This window comes from Tachypleus tridentatus, chromosome 2, assembly GCF_004210375.1.
Source record: "Tachypleus tridentatus isolate NWPU-2018 chromosome 2, ASM421037v1, whole genome shotgun sequence".
Taxonomy (NCBI): Eukaryota; Metazoa; Arthropoda; class Merostomata; order Xiphosura; family Limulidae; genus Tachypleus; species Tachypleus tridentatus.
Genome location: NC_134826.1, coordinates 135,918,161 through 135,936,079, shown reverse-complemented (window position 1 = coordinate 135,936,079; position 17,919 = coordinate 135,918,161). Strand labels below are relative to the sequence as shown.

The window sequence follows — 17,919 nt, the reverse complement described above, 5'->3', positions numbered from 1 at the left end:
AATTTCTTCAAATCAAGACAGTGAAGATACACTTCATGTACGTGTTTTCTTATACCCATTTCACGTATAATTAAAATAACTACATAGGCTCAGCATATCAAGGCAATTGATGGGGACAAACACAGCAGCAAGCAACATTATTTTGACAGTAGAAATGTATCTTTAGTAAATTTCAAATGTTCTCATAGAAATGTTAGATTTGTAAATCAGACAGAGAATAGATTATTTCAAATATACTTTGATTTTGTTGTTGATTAGTATATCAATTTAGTGGTTAGGGTATTTAATAAATTTTGCGCACAAATTCTGATAAAACATTTTCCAAGAAAGCAGTAGGGATGGATAACACAGCATCATGAATGTGATGTTTTACTTATTCAGGGTATTTTGGTTTGCAATAATAGAATTTCGTTTTCCAAAGCCCCAAGAGATGAAATTCTAAAGGGGTTAAACTGTGTGAACGTGCAATTGATAGCTCCAATATTTCTAAAATGGTATAAAAAACTAAACTTCAGCACAGTGTTCTATTTTGTTGTAAGTTAACTTAGTCATTGTAACAAGCCTGAAGTTTCTTGTAGTTGTGGAATAAATATGTAATAAGGAATTTACGGAAACAGTTTGTTCGTCAAAGCAACAAAACTCAATACAAACATACTACTTGTATTTCCATTCGATTTTTATCGTTTCCTAAAGTTATTCAACCCTGTTCTTGGCGTATTGTTTTTCAGAAAACCCTGTATGTACCATATCGTAAAGTGAGGAAAAGAAACCGTTGACGTTAAACATGATAGTTTAAAAACATCACGATATATCGTCACGCTACTTGAGTCAGTAAAGAGAACAGAAGAAACCGTTTCGTAATAACGTGTGGCATCTTATTATTGTACATTTCTACTTCATACAGAATACAAACAGACTACTTTTATTTAAGCTCAAATTTTGTCATTCTTTAAAATATTGAAACCTCTTTTTGGTGTATTCTGTTTTAGAACACTCTGTACTATATAGTAATACGAGGAAAAGAAAACTTTAACATTAAAAATGAAAGTTTAAAAACATTGTTATCGCCACTGTAATTAAGTTACTATCATCTACTAAAGGAATGTGAGAATAGAAGAAACCGATTCGTAATAACGTGTGGTGTGTTATTATTATACATTTCTACTTTAAACTTCGTAATTATGTAGTATTAGAATCACATAGGGAGTGGGCTGATTCCAAAAGTGCTGCAATACTGGACCAACCCGTAGCAGGAGTGGAGCAAGTTCCAAGCACCTTGCCTCCTTTCAAAAATAAGTTTAATATCATGGTCCCCAATGGGAACCGTATTAGATATTAAGGTGACAATAACAGACACTTGTTATGAAATTTTATTTACAGTGATGAATAAACCCAAATAACTTTGTCTTAGGGACCACGGGTAGCACAGCTTCACCAATACGTAGTTCAGGATCAGTGTGAATACCCCATTGACAGCAAAAGTCCATGCAAATCCTTTTGGAAAGAGAAAGGTCGAAACATTTGCCTCAGTCCATGTAAGTAAATTACTGAGAGCAGTCTGTAGCTGCTGTTCAATATAAAGCGACTGTTTGCAATTGTAAGAGAAGTTATCCACTGATGCTATTAATCTTCATAATTAAAAGTATGACATCAAAGACACAGTTTGGAGATACTCAATGTTCCTGTGGGAAAGAATGGGCAAGTTTTGAACCTACACAGACTTGGAACCTGCAGATTCATTAAAAAAGTGTTAAATAATGTTTAGTAAATTTCCAAGCAACCAATACGAGTAGAGGTCTCGCAAGATACTATACCTCCACGTTGTATCATGAGCTTTTTTGAGGTCAGAAATACAGAAACAAGATATTGTCGTTTGAGAAAGGTATCCCTGATTGATGTTTCAAATCTATTCAGGTGGTCCATGGTGCAGTGCTATTTTTGGAGCCCACAATGATTGGATGAGAGGAGATTGTTTGATTCCAGAAACCAAACAACATGAGAATTAACCATATTTCTCAAGATCTTATTAGACACAGCTCGTCAAAGCAATTGGATGGTAGTTCAAAGGAATCTTGTCACCATGTTTAGAAAAAGGGAGTACAGTAGAATGGCGCCAAGCATCAAGAAAAACATTCTCCTGTTAAGTCCAGTTAAAAACAATCAGAAGAATGGCAAGAGATGCAGGAGAGAGATGGTGCACCATTTCTTTATGAATACCATCAAGTCTAACTGAAATACTGCCAGACCAATAAAGAGCAAGTTGAAGTTCCAACAGTGTAAGGGGGTGATTATAGTTATAGAGACCATCAACTTGAACGGAAAAATGTTATCATTTTTCCCGTGTTTTGATGGCTAATAAGATGAGAAAGAAGTAGAATTGCTAATGGCACAAGAATAGCTTTTGCAGAGAGTATTGGCAATGCTCTTGTTATCAGCAACTTCCTAGCCATCAGAGAACAAAACTGAAAGGGGGATAGAAGGATACTTTTAAATTTTGTCCCATGTGACTCTGGAACTGATAATAGAAAAATGATAGAAGTGTATTTAATCCAAGATTCCTTCTGGCTTTGATGTTTGACCTGCCGAGCATGTGCAGGGCCTGTTTTAATGCAATACAGTTTTGAAGTGTGCGATATACGAAAGGTATCCCAATCCAATTTTTGAGCATTTTTGTCATGTGGCAGGCACGATTCCACCAAGGACGAGAATACTATGGTAAACGTAATGAGGTTTTTTAGGAATACACTGAGTAGCTTCCTGTAATATTTACTGCTACCACACAGTCATCTATTATTGGCTTACAGATGATGGCAGGATCAGGTTCTGCGAGAGCAGTGAAAGAGGGCCAATTTGCTTGATCCAGCTTCCACCGGGGCATGTGGGTCGGGTGGCATCGACCACAGACAGTTTCTCTCAAAATTATAGGCAAATGATCCCTGCCTCGTGGATTACAGTCGACTCTCCATGAAAATCAAGAGAAAGTGAAGGAGAGCCGATAGAAAAATCTATTGCAGCAAATGACTGACTTGGTGCATGAAAATAAATATAAGAACTAGTATTGATGAGAAAGAGGTTGTAGTCCAAGAGCATGTGCTCTATAGCACAACACCTTCCATCATTACTAGCGCTAACCCCAAGGGGATTATGTCAATTAAAATCCACCTGTAGTAAAATGGGGGATGGTAACTGCTCAATAAGGGCATCAAGGTCAGACTGATTATATATCTCTTCAGGAGGCAGGTAGAGAGACCAAATAGTGATGGTACGACCAAAAGAAACATAGATGGCTTCAGCCTCTAAGGGTATATATCAAGTGACAAGGACATAGTTGACATGTGCTGATCAACCAGCAATGCCACCCCACCATTCACTCATCCATTACATGACCTGTAGTAGTTTATATACAAGGAAATTTACCAAAAGGTGACTATCAGTATGTTTGAAAAACGTTTCACGTAAGAACAGACACACAGGATGGTAAGAATCAATCAAATCCCTGATGTTTCTAAATTTAATCGAAAACGTTTGTTTGTTTGTTTTGGAATTTCGCACAAAGCTACTCGAGGACTATCTGTGCTAGCCGTCCCTAATTTAGCAGTGTAAGACTAGAGGGAAGGCAGCTAGTCATCACCACCCACCGCCAACTCTGGGGCTACTCTTTTACCAACTAATAGTGGGATTGACCGTCACATTATAACGCCCCCACGGCTGAACGCCCCTCAGATTACCAGTTGCACGTCTTAACGCGCTTGGCCATGCCGGGCCCTTGATCGAAAACCTCGATAGTTCCACTTAATCAGAGACGTCATTGTTATTTATGTGGAAGAGAACGTGGCGGAAAGATCTGTTTCTGATCATGTATTTTTTTTTATTGGATGAAGCTTTATCAACCTTCATGAATCCTGCCCTGGGTCATGTAGGCAAGTCTCTGTCTGTGGACAAAGACTCTAATGACTGAGAGCGTGAAAAAATGATCGATTTTTTTCTGGAGCTGCAGAAGAGAATGGACCCGAGGAAACATTTACACCTGAAGGAAGTGAAACTGGGAAGTCATTAGGAGTGGAAGGGACAGAGATAGAAATAGACATAAATTCATCAACGTTTGAAATTATGGTGGGCACAATATTTTTAGAATGTTTTGCAAATGACTCTTTTAGAATAACAGAAATATCTCTCTACACTCCCACTGTGGTAGTGGAATGGATTGCAGCAGCATATGTCTGAGGCGTTAAGGCGTGCGACTCGTAATATGAGGGTCGCGGGTTCGCATCCGCGTCGCGCCAAACATGCTCGCCCTTTCAGCCGTGGGGGCGTTATAATATGACGGTCAATCCCACTATTAGTTGGTAAAAGGGTAGCCCAAGAATTGGCGGTGGGTGGTGATGACTAGCTGCCTTCCCTCTAGTCTTACACTGCTAAATTAGGGACGGCTAGCACAGATAGCCCTCGAGTACCTTTGTGCGAAATTCCAAAAAACAAACAAACAAACCTTAACCAAAAGCTCAAAAAACTGATACAATTACGTGCCTCCTAACAGACTGTTTATCTCTTTTACCTGACTTTTTAAAACTGTGTTTATAAGGTATCTTTCTGCATAATAATAATATCCTGGATTTCAGAAGTACAGATCATTTATAAGTTTTGACCAGGATAATTTGTGATACAGTTTTTATTTCTTCCCACTCTAAGAAAATGAATCTCCTTAGTCAGAAATATTTTGGAAAATATGAGCAATGATTTCTCATGTTTTCATGGAGCTCTTCTTCTAGCGGAGAAAGCCGTACTAATTAGCAAATATTTAACGAAAATACTTTTTCATTTTGCATCTAAAACTCGATTCTAGTTTAAAGCCTATACTTTGCTGTTGTCATACTTTTGTGATATAACAGGCACTGAATAACTGTCTCAGATTAACTAACTGTTACAGCAAACAATTCGTCAATCATTTATACCATTTTGATTGTATGAACACCCCACGAATTAGTTTAAGATTAATGAACATTCACCGACGTTTCAACGGTGATAATACTTGTATCGTTTTTTTCTTATTCTTTGACGGGCTAGAGCTGGTTGCATCTTAATATCTAATGGCTTTTAAAACGATCTGTACTACTCTATGTGTGTTGAGATACGTCAAAAAACAATGAACGAGATATTAATCTAAACTGTGTATTTGTGTATTTAGTTATACAAAGTAGAAAATACTTCGTTTTGTCAATTTCGCGTCGCGCTAAACATGCTCGCCCTCCCAGCCGTGGGGGCGTATAATGTGACGGTCAATCCCACTTTTCGTTGGTAAAAGAGTAGCCCAAGAGTTGGCGGTGGGTGGTGATGACTAGCTGCCTTCCCTCTAGTCTTACACTGCTAAATTAGGGACGGCTAGCACAGATAGCCCTCGAGTAGCTTTGTGCGAAATTCCAAACAAACAAACAAACAAATTTGTCAATTTTGTTCTAAAGTATTTCAGCCAGCCTTTATGGCTGTGACAGAAAACAAAGCTATGGATACCACTCTCATATCCAGCTGTGAAGAATACATTTGTATATACATTTGATTTGTGGTAATATATTATTTCAAAACAAGTAGAAACATTACATAAAAAAATGAGAAAACGTAGTATCAAAAATAGTGTCAGTTACTGGGTCTCTGTGTTAACAGGTTTGTTACTTGGTTAATGAAATTATCTTTATATGATTTAATCTGCTTTTCTCAGCTAGTTCTCGAGCTCAGTATTAGGAATAATGAGTTAATGTTTCTAAAAAATAAAGAAAAGGTGTATGTTTGTTTGTTTTTTGAATTTCGCATAAAGCTACACAAGGGCTATCTGTGCTAGCCGTCTCTAATTTAGCAGTGTAAGACTAGAGGGAAGACAGCTAGTCACTACGACCTACCTCCAACTCTTGGGCTACTCTTTTACCAACGAATAATGGGATTGATAGTCACATTATAACGACCCAACGGCTGAAAGGAAGATGCATGTTTAGTGTGACAGGGATCCAAACCCGCACAGTAATGATTCAAACACAATTTATTCGACCAGCTATCACAGCAATTGTTATTGTGTGAACGCCTGTGTTAAGCTGAAAAGCATGATTATAATTAATATTGTTTCTAATTAAATACATGAAAAACTGCACCGTTAATTGTTTTCAGTTGATGTCATAAATTAGTTCAATATTTTGTAAAAGTTCTTCTTCCTAATATAAATCCTGCACAATATTTGTTAAAGATTGCTGAATGAATTTAAATGTTCTATACACCAGCAAATATATAGCCTACATTGACAATAAACAATAATGCTCTTCTGTTTTACCGTGTTGACAAAAATAGCTACAAATTCGACTTCCTACGTTTCTTAGGTACTTGCCTTGGTGTTTTAAAAGTGCGAATCGGTTTCGGTAATAGCACTTACAATTATTACTTTTGGTGTTATTTCATTTTGTGTATACTATACATTGTATTATGATAGCAGTAATAATAGCTACTGGTACTGATGTTGTGGTTTGGAATTACAAAATAACAAAGCATGCTTCAATTTACACTGCTTAAGGTGAAGTGCTGCATGAAGGGAAACGCAAATTGAAAATCTTCATTAAATTACTTATTTTTTCACCAGTACATAAACTACAATAGCCTACCTCAAAACATTCTTTGTGATTTTGTACTGGAAGCTCCATTAAGTGACATTAACAAGTCCCTAACCAACACCATTCAACCAGAACCCTCTACTGGCATTATTATGGAATAAGTGAATAATACTATTTATTAAAAATTAAAAACAAGATAATTCTTGTATCAGTGATTTCGTGAACTATAAGTATCCAACAGAGAAAAACAAACTTTAAAGATAATATAAATACTGCATATATATGTTTTGTTTTGAAAATACGGCCACGTAAGTTCAAAATTAATTTCCAGTGCCAGATTATAACAATTTGAGGCTCTAAGTTATATCATGGTAAAAGATCATATGCGATAAAAAAATTGGACAGTCACATTATAACGACCCAGAAGCTCTGTGAGGGTCTAAGCTGTAGTTAGTTTTTGCTTCAATCTGGCACTGTTCAGAATTTCCTCCGTGATATTGGCATTTCGAATATGGAACGTGGTTTTCATACCGCATTTACGAAATAAAGTTTAAAGCTAAGTTTCAGCATCGCCCCAACATTGAACGAATGTTATTGGAAGCCAATCTAGCACTTCTTTCTGTTTCTTAGTGATAAAGTTTCATGGTGCGTGACTCTATCTTTATTTTTAGCCAGAGTAACGTCTTGATTACAGCAAACGTTCTACGTCAGTGGAGTTACAGATTGCATTTCAATTAGTCCAGCAGCACTTCTACTGGGTTTGATCACATGTATTATACGATGCTTTGTCACTTATCTCCTGCTTTCCTTGGCCATCTTCTGTATCTGTTTAACTGCATTTAGCAAAAGATATTTTGTCCATCTTATTTGCATAACGCTATTGTAGTTTCTCTTTCCGAGCTTATGAAAAATTCCATTATTCTATCCAATTATCGACCCATTGTCCAAGTAAGCTATTTGTGAAAATTGTCGGAAAGGATAGGTAATGCTCGCTCTTTTTTAGTTTCTTGAATAAAACAGCCTAATCTCCAACATACAGTGGGGTTTCTATAGGTAAAGTTCTACTATTAACCACCTGACTAGACTCGAAACGTTCATGAGGGAAGCCCTTCTCAAATAAGAGCATCATATTTCTAAATGTTTTGACTTTAAAGAACATATGGTACCACGAGACAGTGTAATAACCTTAAACACTTGCATGGTTATAGATTGTGTAACCATTTACCTCTTGATGTTCATCATTATCTCGTTTTTTCACACAGGAATTTGGAGTGCTTTAGGGCTTTGTATCGTGTGTCACCCTATTTAGCATTAAGATCAACATTATCACAAATGTAACTTCCTCCTAATATTGCGAGTAGACTCTATATTAATGGCTTTCAAAGCTACTATCATTTTTTAAGTATACGGTATATTGAGTGGAAGTAGGTTTTATGGGTGGGACACAGTAAAATGGTTTTCGTTTCTGTCTTCAAAAACTGTTTGTATGAAATGTCGACACCAACAGGTTCTAAACCTTGAGCCATAACTCAATTTGTGAGTAGAAGCTGCAGTTGCTGCTGTGACTAAGTTCCTTGGACTTGTTCCAGATTGATTGTTAATCTTAATTTTCTATCTGAAGAACCTTTACTTTTTTGTTTTTCTTAGTCACAATTTCTACAGACGATAATTGAAAATAAACTACAATGAAACAGGCTTGGTAAATATTTTCACAATAATGTTAGACAAAACAACTGTGAGATATGCATGTGTGAGTTCACCTAATAAGGCACGACAGTCTTTCAGACCGACGACATTCAGTTTAAAACGTTTCTTAATTTGAACCTGAGTGGTGCATCCCTGTCTTGAAAAGTTAAATAAGCATTGAGACTCACGAGGAATTGTTTAACAGTTTTCGTAATAGGAAGTTCAGATGTGCATTTCTACATGTTAGCCTTGAGGGGTCTAAAGAGTATTGAGACCTGCCAAGCTAAAAGTATATGACGTGGAAAAATATTTTACCTACAATATTATCATGCTTGGTGTGGCGGGTATTCGAGTGTGTGACCCTCAGATTGCGATTCGAATGCTTTATCCACCTGGCCATGCTGGGAGTGTCTGAAAACAATAAACCAATATTATTCATTTTAAAAGTAAACTTTATTTTTTGGGTTAATTAGATTCAAATACTTCAAAATCAAATTATATGTTCCATAATATAAAACAATCATTTACAAATGTTTTCCAGTTTTGCTTCAAGTAATTAATATAACTAGTTTCACTTCTTTATTTAAAATACCTTGAGGTTGATTCTTGTACGTAGGTGAGAGGACTTCAAATGAAAAATTCTGTACTTTCAGTCTAACTCCTCTGGGATCTGAACACCCATCCATAAGTTTTCACGCGTGATGTCCCGTGAAAGGGAGGAAAGGATGGTGATGTTTGAGAGGTATCATTAGCAGGTCAGTTTATTTTGGTGGTATTTAACAAATCACTGGCCCTGAATTCCTGTAGATGGATGTCCTTGGGGTTGGTCGCTTAGAGTCAACTGGCAGTTTCTTTTAAGTCAGGGTCAACTATGTACCAGTACTGGATGTTCTCAATGGATGTTGTGGACATTGGTGTTTAGGTATGGTGCCTAGAATACCCTGGTGTCTTTACAATGCTCTAACTTAGCAGTGTAGTGCATCACCTTGTAGGACTAAATAGTTGGCACCAAAGCTTCACTATTTTGCATAGATCTTGCACTCAGTGATCCGCAGGAGAAAACGTTATCGACAGGAATTCAACATGTCTGGAAAATCCTGAACAGTAGTCACCACCCCAATCTGCACCTGTATCTCATTTTCTAATCCTGTATTCCTTATCTAGCGCACCTTTAGATCAAACCTGTTCCTTTTTTATCCAGAAAGAATTAAAAGAGCTTGTTATCTCTTCAAAGTCAGTTAAGAAACCACATTATAAGGACATCTTGGTGAAAACACTTGTATCAAAACACAAAAACTCTTGTTAAAATCAAACGCCATTGGAGATTCACCTATTGAGGTTACTCTTTATACTGCTTTGAATTCATTACTAGGAGTTAATATTGAGAAGGATTTAAGAAACATCACCAAGTCAGAGATCCTCACTAATTTCTATAGTTTCTTCCATGACACTACCATTGTTCTTGTATTGATGCTTACATTTTATCGTCCACCTGCTACTGTTTACGCAAAGTATTTAAGATGCAAAGAATGGTCTTGTATTCATAATCTTCTCAGGTGTTTGAAGTGCCAATAATTATTCTTATGGTTCTTTGTGCTCCTGTGATGGCAAAGACTATGATGGTTATAAGAATCAACAGAATTACCCTTCACTGCATCATTTGGGGTGGTTTTCACCCCTGTTGCTATGTATTAATGTTGCCCTATGTGAATGCATTGAAAAAGATGGAACACTTAAAGACTACAAACTCGAAAACTGTCCCTGCTCCATCTCGGACATTTGCTGCTTCGTTATGTTCCATCGCTAATTGTGGAAGTAGAGATAGATCTTTTCATTTCTCCACCAGAATCTCACTTTTATGATAAAATATTTTGCACTCCATAGTTGCAAAAGTTGATAATCTAAAATTTGCTCCAATTTTTGTTCCCATTGTTGCATTCAGTTACTACTCAGGTTCATCTCTTTTCGCCCTTCTAATGGAGAACCTTTATTCAATCACAACCTTAGAGTCTTAAGTCTCCATTACCTGACAGATATTTGCCAAATCGTCCTAAAACACGGAGTCTATGGAATTCAACAGACTCTTTCTTTAACAGAAACCTTTGTTGTTACAAATAAGTTTCTCTGTCAAGCTCTTCTTTGTTTTAGTAAAAATCACTACTTTGATACAGTGAACTTGTCGATATTTTTGTTCTAAGTTTTATGGAATTAAGACCTTGATCAATTTCTATCATGCCGTGTGTGACCCTCCTTACAGGAAGCATTTGTAAGACTTACTGACACTGTAACCTTTTGTACATTTTATTTATATTGAAGTAACACGTTGTGTGAGGAACAATTTCATGAGGTGTGGGATGGAATCTGCTGGTTGACCAGTACATACTAACCTTGCCTGTGGCATTTAATACACCCTTGGAGGATTTGATCATTTTCCAATCATTTTTAGAGATACTGAGCGTGGTCGTTGTCTCCAAACTCGAGTACCACAGTGGAAGTTAGAGAAAGTTGACTGGCTCTCCTTTACGATTCTTTTGGTACCAGATTTTGCTGTCATTAGTTGTCAATCTATTAACGACAGCAAACACGCGCTAATAGATTGCATCATTCAAGCAGCTGTTTGTTCTATCCTCAAAACCTCGACACGTTTCTCACAGTATCGTCGTCCATGGTGATCTTCTTCTTACCAGCAGATATCCCGAACTTTCTATAAACATCATTTTCCATTGGACCCGTGTCCATGCTCGACAGGTTAGATATCAGTGTAAGAAGAAATATTAGATTAAGTTCAACACGACCATTTTTTCTACGACTAGTTTCAAAGATACATGAGAAGATTCGGAAGGTCAGTGGGAAGTATTCTTTCCATCTTGCTCTTTCCTCTGGTCAGGAAGTAGCTTATATAACAAGCATCATCGATACTTTTAGGGAGAGTTTTTATCTCTCAAGCACTTCTGTTTCTTCTTTCACCTTCTTGCTCATCAAATCTCGGTAAGAGCGATTGCTTGTCTTGTTTGAGGCTGATTATCTCTTGGACTATAATTACCTCTTTACACTGGTGGAACCCCAGCTCACTCTCCATTGGTAAGGCCTGATGACATTCACTATGACGTGCTGCACCATCTCTCTCCTGCTTCTCTTGCTCTTCTTGTGGTTGATTTTAGCCAAACATGTAAAGAGAATGTTTTTTACTGATACTTGGTTTCTAACTTTTTCTACTCCGGAAAAAAATCCGAAGATTTCTTCTAATTATCGTCCTATTACTTTGACTAGCTGTCTCTTTAAGGTTTTAAAGAGGTAGGATGATGCTATTTATATCTGCTTTCATGAATCAAACAACATCCTCTTACCCACCTAATGTAGGTTCCATCGACAGTGCTCCAACACCAACCATCTGATTCAACTTGAAGCATGAATCAGGGAAATCTTCCTCAAGAAAGAACATCTTGTATCAATTTTCTTTGATTTTTGAAGGCTTACAATACCGTGTTCAACGATAGCATTTTGCAGGATATTCACTCCTCTGGGTTTCATGATCATTTACATATTTTTTGTTAGAAATGTTTACTTTACAGGCGATTTCAATTTCATTGGATTTCAACCCTTTACTGTTCTTTCATGCAAGAACTTAGAAGTCCCTCATTGCTGAGTCTTGAGTGTTACACTTTTTAATGTTAAAATCAATGCAATTACTTGATAAATTTTTCTTACTGTGGCAAGCAGCTTCTGTCATCAACTTCCATATTTATTTTCAGTTGAGGAGCATAAGAACTGTTCAGAAGCAGCTTCATACTGCTCTCATTTGTCTTATGTTGTACTCTAGCAAATGGTTTCACCTTCTCATCTAAAACCATTTGCATGTACTTTTGCCACAAATGAGATTTGCATCCTCATTCTGAGCTCCATCTTGGTGGTAATGCTCACTCCATATTAGCTGAGACAGAATTCCTAATAATAAGTAGCTTTGTGTCAGGTAAATGGTATCAAACATCTTTCTCTTTCCCTTTTGGAAAGTGAATAGATGTTTGTTGGTGAAGCTCTATTGTGCCCTCATTCGATCCAAACCGGACTATTGGTCTCTTGTCTGTGATTCTGCCATGTTCTCTACCTTGAAGATGTTGGATCCCAGTCATCATATGAAACATTGGCTTTCTACACTTTGCCAGTCCAGAGTCTTTACACTGAGTTCCACAACCCTTCTTTTCACTTCTGCCACCTTTTCACCTTTGCTCCTTTTTTGGAATATGCTATGAAGCTTTGATCTTTACCACAGCATCCAGCCTAAGGCTGTCTTTCTCGTTCAATGGACTGTATTTTGTGGAATAGATAGTTTGTTATTGAATGATGTTGCTAAATCTAATGATCAGCCCATCTTGCCATGGCTCATTACCTTCCCACCTGTAACCTTTCTTTGAGTCATTTAAGATAGGTGGATAATCCCAATCTGAAGTTCTGTTTTTCAGTTCTCCTTTTCCTGTTTTAATGGATAGTTAAAACTAGGTGTATGTGTGAGATATGCTACGGTTGTGGTTCAGTGGTTGTTTTCAGGATCCCCTTTACAGTTTCTGTGTTCCAACAAAATAATATGTCCTTTCTGTTGCCTTGAATCACGTAAAAGCTAATCAATACACTAAGTGTACTATCTATATCAAATATCTTAGCTGTCCCCTGGCACTGAAATTGCTTAACATTGGATGTCACCCTGTTCTTGTCGATATTAAAAAAGACTGGCCCATTTTTTCTATCTTACAGTTTTATCAAACTTTTCTTGATACATAGCTGAGAACGAGCTTGCTGACCCTGCAACTAAGTTTGTCTGCTTTAGTGCTGTCATAGACATGCCTCTCCTGTATACGGACTATGTTTCTATGTTCAAGACTCGGCTTCACGGCAGTTGACAGTCGATTTGGAGTAAACAGTGTTATAACAAGCTTTTCCAGATCAAGCCTTTTGCTACTCTTTGACCATCCTTTCTCCATAAGGATTAGAAAAAGGAAGCAATCTTGGCTAGGATATGCAGTTGTCACAGTTTTTAATTTCTCGTTTACTTTTATCAAGATATGATCCGCCAAGGCGTTGTCTTTGCAACGCTCAAGTTACAATAGCTTATGTTTTACTGTCGTGGCATTGTTACAACTGTGAGTGGTGGAGCCATTTTAGATATATACTTTATACAGGTTTACAATGTTTTTGGCAATGACAACACTGCCAAATTCATTGTTTTTAATTTTTAGGGGCCAATGACCTTTTTACTTTATGTGAATTTTTAATCTGATTTTTGGATTTTGTTTAACATTTAACTTGTTTCTTTTAACTTTTTTCATAAATTCTTACTCTTGCTTTTTTAGCTGGTTCTTCGGTGCAAATAACCCTCTTTTTTTATTCACTGGGTTTTATCTTTACCTGTTTCCATGAGAAAAGTTTCATCAATCAGACTTTGAAATTCTCATCCAACAGTTGCTGTCTCTATTTTTGCATCTTATGACACTTTAATAGACACAATCGATTTTAGGATCATGTAAATGTTAATGAGAGGGGTCGTCATACACTTTCATATCATATCTGTGCACTCTCTTCATCACTGTTTTTAACCTTTTTCTATTTTCATGCACTAATTAATCTTTTAATGCTCTTGATTTGTTTATTTGTTCCTCTTCAATTTTATTTTTCTTGGAAGTCTGACATTGACCCATGGAACAGTAATAATTTTCCTATAGTTCTGAGGGAGATTGGCTACAGTCATCACCACCTGGCTATAAACATGATGTCCCGAGCACAGTGATCACCTTTTTTATTTTTGGCTAATCACCTCTATGACTATAATCATCCCCTTATGCTGGTGAAATCCAAGCTTACGTTTCATCATTCTAGTAGTACATTGTTTGAACCTGATTATATTTACTACGTGATACTGCTGCAACTCTCTTCTGTCTTTTAGTCTTCTTCTGATTGTCTTTAATTGGATATGGCATGATAATGTTTTACCTGATGCTTGGCTCCAGACTATTAACAAAAAATTTTCTAAGCTTGAGAAAGTTCCTTGGGTTTTTAATTATCATCTAATTTATTTCACCAGCTGTCTATTTAAGGCCTTAGAGAAGACAGTTAATAATCACCTTGTTTGGTTCCTTGAATCAAACAACCTCTGCTCACCAACCAAGGTGGGTTCCATCAAGAGCACTTCACTGTGGACCACTTGATTCAAATTAACCTTAATCAGGAAAGCCTTTCTCAAAAACAAACATTTTGTGTGTTTTCTTCGATCTTGAGAATGCTTATGAAGGTTCGGCATTTTGTGGGACCTTCACTAATTTGGATTAAATTGGCATTTACCCATTTTGTATTGTCTTTACACAAAAGGGGATTCCAAGTGCGCGTGTCTTCAACCTTTTCTCGTTCTTTTACACAGGAACTTAGAGACTCTGAGGGCTGAGTTTTGAGTGTCACACTTGTTAGTGTGAAAATCATTGTTATTACTTACCAACTTTTTGCTATTTCATACATTTTGTATGTGGATGATTTTCACATCTCATGTTGATTGCTGAACATGAAATGTATTGAGAGGTAGCTTGAGACTGCTCTCAATTAATTTTTAAAGTAAATCACAACAAACAGTTTTACCTTTTTTCTCCAAAACTGTTTGCATAAACAATTCCATGTCCTTTCTCCCACTTTTTGGGGAGTGGTTGGATGTTCTATGCTCAAGATCTATTGTGACTTCATTCAATCTAAGGTAAACTATGGGTCTCTGCTCTATGCCTCACCCAGAAGCTTTGTCTTAAAGATGTTGGACTCCATTCAACATATGGGGCTTCGGCTCTATACTGAGGTTTTCTGCACTTTGACAATCCAAAATGTTTACACCGAGTCCCATGAACTTTCTCTTAACCTCCACCATTTACAACTTTCTTTGCAGTATGCTTCTAAACTTTGACATTTACCACAGCATGCCGTATAAGGATGTGTCTTCCTTTCTAAGTAAGCTATGCTCTTTTGGAATAGGTGGTTTGCCATTCATTCTTTTGGCCTTAGTATCCAGGCATAGATGGCTGATTTGGATCTGTTGTTGTCTTAAATTGTCACTCAATCTTGTCATGGCTTGTTACCATTCCAAAATGTGGCATTTCTGTAAGGTATTTAGTGAAGGCAGATACTCATAATTGAAAATATCATCTTCTATTTACTGAACACTTTTTGAACATTTTTTCTCATTCCTATATACAGATGATTCGAAATAAGGTAACTCTGTGAAATCTACCATGGTTTCTGGCTCGGTGGTTGCTCACAGAATACTCTCTACAAATTTTGTGCTCATTGCAGAATTATGCAATTTTTCTTGCCGTAGATCACTTAGAAGCGATGCAGGGCACTAGTTGTGCCATTTACGCTGAGCCTCTTAACTCTTTACTGGACTTAGATTCGCTTTCCCCTAGTTCCCACCCTGTTCTTCTCAATATTCAATAACAGCTGACCCATTTATCTCTTCCTTCCATTACTATCTAGTTTCTCTTCATACCTGGCTATGTTGGTATTCATGGGAATGAGCTCATACAAACCACAGCTAAGCCCATCTACTCTATCTAACTCGTCATTTTATTTTATCTTGGACTGATCCACCAATACGTGGCCTTAATGACATTCAAGTCACGGTAGCCTTTGTTTTACTTTCATGTCATCATTACAACCGTAAGTGGTGGCACCATTTCCGACATGTATTTTCTATGTTTTTATCCTTGACATTAGATGTCATTGGTGGTGGTTACATTGTCAAACTTGATTGTTTCTAATTGTTTACGAGCCATTGGTCTTTTAAATTCTATTTGATTCTTTTATCTGAATTTTGAACTTTTTAGTTTTAAACTTGATTTATTTTTACATTTTATACACATTTATGATTTTTATAATTTGTTTAGCGCTGATAATATAGTTGCTTTGCACCAAGAAATGCCAAGCAACTAACCATACATATTTCTGTACGACTCTATCAGTTTTACCAAATTTAAATTCCCATTTGTCGTCTTCATGACAAAGAAACCATGTTCCAAAACATTTAATTGGTTTTCTCGTCCAATGTAACTGAAAAGGATTATCGACACAATGTCGCTATAGTACCAACGGAGAAAGTGGGAGACTCTGAGAAATAGTAAACTAACGTATTAAAAAAATTAAACCAACACACTAATTGAGGCATTACAATACAAGCCGGAATATATGTAACAATAATACCACTGAAATTAAACTTTTTTAATAAAAACCAAAGAAAGTCGTGACTAGACCGATTATTAAAGTGACACAACTCTCGTAGAAGAATAACATTATTTTATATACAATGATTTATGTTTGAGTTGATAAAACCAAAGATATTACTTTATCCAATAGTATATCCTGACGCTGGACAGTGTTGAACTTAACTGTTTTTAGCTTTTTATGAACCATTAACCTTTGTAATTCTATTTTAGTCTTTTACCTGACTTTTGGACATTGTTTAGTTTTAACTCGATTTATTTTTGCATTTTATATAATTTTATTTTTGTGTTTTTCTCGGTTGTTTTGACGAAGATAGCATAGTTGCTTTGCGCCAAAAACGTCAAACAGCTAACCAACCAGCCATTATTCCGAGGAGAGAAAAGTTGGTGATACTTAGTAACAAACACCATGAATGATCTTCATTTTTTCGTGCCTGCAGTGCGCTCAATAAAGACATTACCCCTAGCGGCAAGAAAACACAGGGAATGCATACCATTGCTATGCACTACCTTTTCGGTGTGTAAGAACACGTGTTTTTCTTTTATTTTACAGCAATAATAAGAATCACTTATTAACAACAATAATTCCTTCCAGTAATATTATTTAGAATGACGATGGTTGTGCAATAATACCTTTAATAGTTGTAAGTGGATTTTTTTTAATTAATTAAACTTGAAGGAAAGAACCTAGTACTTATTTACAATTTTATTTTTAGTCTATACTGTTAGTAGTAATTAATATTTCTGAGAAGCTTTAGCCCAAAATTGAATATTAACCTTGACCTAAATACGAATCTTAAATAGGTCTGTTTTTAATGATATCGTTAATTTGTAATTATAGTTTAATTAGAAAGTTTTTAAGATTTAATAATTCGGTAAGGTTTTAAATATGGCACTACTCGTACGTACTAATGGTGGATGGCTATTATCACATGAAATATTTCTGGAGTCAGTGTATCGTAATTTACATTGTTGTGTCCAAGCAAATATTCCTGACATCGTCATAGAAACCATTCATTCTGAAGAAAAGTATATTTCTTGTAATACTGTGGGACTGACAACTTGTTGCTTGAAGTCTGATGTGCAACTTCAAATTAGATGTGATGGTACTTTAGGCGCATGTAGTAATATCGCCACTGACAGTAAAAATCATGAAAATATACTAATTGCAAAGCCAAAGAAAGATATGTTTGGAATAAGAACACCTTTTTAATGGATTCTGCTGCAAGAAAAATTGCTGAATTAAAAACACGATCTGAGGAACCACAGAAGAGAGAAGAAAGTAAAGCAGAAAGGGGTCATTAAATTTAAAGGTAAGTTTTATTTATAAAAATATCCTATTTGATTGTTGTATAAGCATGTAGTTGTCAAACAGCATTTAATTTAGACTTTATCTATACTTG

General features: G+C 36.3%; 1 long non-coding RNA gene and 1 other non-coding gene across 3 annotated transcripts in view; both read right to left on the bottom strand.

The window, feature by feature from the left end:
- LOC143236635 (uncharacterized) overlaps positions 1-6,717 on the bottom strand; it is a 29,178-nt gene extending 22,461 nt beyond the window's left edge. Inside the window, exon 1 of one of the 2 annotated variants that reach the window (XR_013019635.1) lies at positions 6,639-6,717. This is a non-coding gene — a long non-coding RNA (uncharacterized LOC143236635). The remainder of the gene's footprint in view (positions 1-6,638) is intronic. The other variant, XR_013019637.1, reaches the window with a different exon arrangement.
- LOC143245707 (U2 spliceosomal RNA) lies at positions 1,202-1,384 on the bottom strand. The gene has a single exon (XR_013025685.1). It is a non-coding gene; the product is annotated as a U2 spliceosomal RNA (small nuclear RNA).
- Positions 6,718-17,919: the final 11,202 nt, after the last annotated feature.